Here is a 4462-nt window from a genome sequence, read left to right on the forward strand (position 1 = left end):
GAATGAAACTATTAGAATTCTAGAGGAAGATGTTGGAAATACTCTTCTAGACATTGGCCTAGGCAAAGAATTTATGAAGAAGACCTCAAAGGCAATTAAAGCAATAACAAAAATAAATAAATGGGACCTGATCAAATTAAAAAGCTTCTGCACAGCCAAAGAAACTGTCACAGGAGCAAACAGGCAACCCACAGAATGGGAGAAAATTTTCTCATGGCATCCTCTTGATATGTGAATCTACACATTTGAAAACAGGGAAAGCAGGAGGGGTCCCTAAGATTTTCGTTAAACAGTACTGTGAACAGCTTGCCTATGCATTCAATCAGTGGGGAAATTAAACTGATTATCTCTGTTTTCTCTGAAATCAATGTGAATTAACAGCATATTTAAGGGAACTAATGGGCTAAACTTACCCTTCCAATATTTTCCCCTAAGAAACCATTCAAGCTTTCAGTGAGATTAATCTACAGTTGAAGCTGATGGTAGAAACATAAAGGGCTGTATTTATGTACTGGTATGTCCTGCACTGTGCTAATCTATTTCAGCATATAAATTAATAATAAGAGGCAGTGAGATAAAAGCAATTCCCCTATTTCTCCAAACTGAAATAAGCTTCCAGCTCTCTCCAATATTTTACTTCAAAGCAGACATGCACTAAATTGTGATTTCTATAGTTCGTAGTGAAAAAGTATGACCAATCAAAATAAGAGGAAAGTTACCAAAAATAATCATTATTCTTAAATATGGTATAATATTTCTTTGAAAGATTCTTTCAAATAAGCCTTAAAAACCAACTCTGATTAGATAGAAAGCCAAAAGGTCCAAGAAAAAAAAACCCTCAAATATGATTTACCTTCTCCTGGCTTAGATGTTTGCTGGTGAGTTTATGGCATATATTTGCCAATACAAAAACCGGGACTCAAAAGATAACTAAGTGGTGAAAATTTTATTTTACACCAAGAAAATTACATGTGAAAAGAATTTCCTAAGGACGCCTAAGTTTAATCACATAAAGCCTACTGATTTTAGCAAAGTCATAAACCATAAAGGTTTCTCAAAGAGTACTTGTACATGATGGCAGTTTAGAGCAAGGACTTTGGGACTCTGTGTTCAAATCCCAGTTCTACCCTCAGTAGCTCTGTGATCTTGGGTAACTTGCTTAAACTCCTATGTCTGGGTTTCCAAATCAACAAAATAATAGAACCAACTTCTACAAGGGCAGCAGTTTTTAAACTCTCTGGTCTCAGGATCCCTTTGCAACTTAAAAAAATATATAGAGGACCCCTAAATTTTTGTTTATGTGAGTTATTTCGTTCCATATATACATTAGAAAACTTTTAGAATATTAATTCATTTTTTAAAAAAATTAAAGTATTACATGTTAACACATGACATTTTTATGAAAAATAACTATATTATCCAAAACAAAGCAAAAAATACTACAGTGGCATTGTCTGATATTTTTTACAATTTTTTTCAATGTCTGGCTTAATAAAAGACAACTGGACTCTCATATGTGCTTCTGAATTTAGTCCCTTGCAATACGTCGTTTTGGTTGAAGGATAGGAATGAAATACAGCCTCCCAGAAATGTAGTTGGAAATGGGAGGAGTATTTCAATAGCCTTCTTAAATTGTGAATATTCTTATTAATACTGTTCCAAAACTAAATAAGTGTCATTTTCATAAAGGTTAGTTGCAATGTGCAATCTGAAATGCTACCAATGAAATTTTGGTACTTTTACATTAAAATCCTTTGGTCTATCTTGCAATTTAAATGGATCTTACACACATGCATGACTTTCTTGGTTCATTGAGTTGTGCAGGTCTTCCCAATGTTGACACATTTTATTATACAATGTAAACAATATCACATGTTAATATAGCTACCTATCTCATCAGATAAGTCCTTAGATAATGAGAAAATGTCAAGCTCATATTAGCACATACAAGATTTCCAAAATACTAATTTTTACTTCTTTTTTTTTTTTCTTTTATTTCAGCATATTATGGGGGTACAGATGTTTAGGTTACGTATGTTGCCCTTGGTCCCTCCCCCAAGTCCGTGTTTCAAATATTTTTATCTTTAGCCACAAATACTCTCAATTATTTTCACTGATGCAACAGGCTTATTTTGTTCATTTTCAAAAAAAAAAAATGCTGTCAAATATCCAAGTCTGAATTACTACTAAAAATGGGATGCCATGAAAAAATCATCTAGTTCAGCTCCTAGCTTAGATAACATCACAGGGACTTTGCCTTGAGAGAACCATCATATTTTGGCATACAGAAGTGTTTTATACATAATTCACATTTTGACACCAAATATTACAAGGACATTTATTTAATGATTTTTACTATTTCAAGGATATTCTTAAGAGAACTGGATCTTTTTTTTTTTTTTAAAGTCAGATGTGTGGTGGGGAAGAATAATGTGCCAAATAGTATAGTTTGGCACCACTGCCTTTATATACATGCTCAAGTGTCAGAATTTTACTCATGATTGCTTTTGTATCACCAATAAAATCTCAACACAGAGAAAAAGCAAAAAGGTCTTTGTATTATTACAAAATGCTTTTGATCTCATAACCTCCTCTAGCAAAGGGTCTCGGGGTCTGCCAGAGGTTCTTGGAACATATTTTGAGAACTGCTGCTCTAGAGTTGCCTCAAGGATTAAATTACCTAATGTGTTCAGAATGCTTATGACAGTGCCTGGTAGAGAAGCACAATATATGTGTTAGTGTCTATTAAAACATGTTGTTATAAAATGAAATTGCACCTTCCTACAGAACGCGGGATCTTGAACTTCATCCAGAACACATTTACTTCTGGCTTTCTAAATAACACAGATAAATCAAGCTACAGTCTTAAATGTCAATAACTATTAAACCAATGAAGTCCAATCTAAAGAAAAACAGGTGCTCATATTTCAAATTACTTCAGAATTCTAGAGAAATCTAAATATCGATTTGATTAGTTATTATTTCAGTCAAAAAATATTAAATACCTACTAAAACTTCTACAAAATGGTAATACAGATGGGAATAAAGAAAAAAACAGAATAGAAATCATACCTTCATGGAGTTACCTTCTAGTTCAAAGAGATAAAAAGTAAACAAACAAGAATATATATAGTACAGTCTGTTTTGCTAACACTTATATTTCTTTTATGCAAATTATTTCATATGTGGTAAATAGGGAACTGACATTGGTATAACATGCAAGTTGTTCCGATTTATGCATGATTTCCCCCTAGAATATTAATGTTCTAAGGTGACCACGAACAAACTGTTTTACTAAAAAATAAGCCTGAGAATTATAAGAAAGCAATTAGCAGCAGCAGCAGCAACAACAAAAAAACTACTTTAAAAATAAAAAAGAAGTATCTTCCTTTTCTTAGTGCAAGCAGTGGCCAGTTTAGAGGCTTCAAGAACCACTTCACTTTCCACTGTTATATATTACACCGTTGAGAGAAGCTACAAGTACAGATGTGTAAGTTTGGAAGGCTTTTCCCTTCCCATCGAAACAGCAGTGAAGTCACCAGAAGTATTTTTTTTTTTAATTAGGGTCCTAACTGCAAAGTTTCATAGTTTTCAAGTGGTCTGCCCCTAACGGTTTTTCCCATAAGTTCTGTTATTTTAGTATATGATTTCACAGAACATGAAAATTTTCAGGAACACATATGGAATAAGAAGAAAAACACCTGCATATAAGATAATGCTTGATAATCTTACATACGATGCTTTAGGGAAAAAAAAGAGAAAAAAAGAATTTTGCGAAAGGGGCAGAAATTTTAAATGAGGAAGATAAGGAAGGCCTTGCTGAGAAGGTGACACCTACACAATCACCAGAAGGAGTTAATGCACTCCGGTATCCCAGGCAGCAGGAAGAGCAAGTGCAAAGGCCCTGATGTGGAAGTGAGTCCCATGTGTGCCAGGAACAGGAGGAGGCCCAGGTGGATGAGGTGGAGTGAGCGAGGGGGATGGGAAAAGATGATGAGGCAAAGAAGGAAAGAGGAGGAAGCCTTGCGGGACCTCAGATTTTATAAGTGACAATGGAAGCCAACGGGGAATTCTGAGCAAGAGTGATAGGCTCTGACTTCAATGCCCATTGCTTCACTACTCACTCAGCACTCAACTGTGCTGAGATTAGGCAGGAAGGGCCAAAGCTGGGAGACCACTCAGGAGACCACTGTATTAATCCAGAGGGAAGATGATGGTAATGTGGCAATCTGGTTGCAGGGAAGGCGGCAACAGATGATTGGGCCTAGGACATATTGCAGAGGCAGGGCCAACAGAATTTACAGATGTAGAATGCCGGTGTGAGAGAAAGGGAAGAATCAATGACAATGCCAAGGTTTCTGGCTAGAGAAACTAGAAAGATGCAGTTGTCATTTCCTGAAATGGGAATGACCATGGGAGGAGCAGGTTTAGAGGGAAAGAACAAGAGTCCAATGTTGAATAT

This window comes from Propithecus coquereli, unplaced genomic scaffold, assembly GCF_000956105.1.
Source record: "Propithecus coquereli isolate 6110/MARCELLA unplaced genomic scaffold, Pcoq_1.0 Scaffold137, whole genome shotgun sequence".
Classification (NCBI taxonomy): Eukaryota; Metazoa; Chordata; class Mammalia; order Primates; family Indriidae; genus Propithecus; species Propithecus coquereli.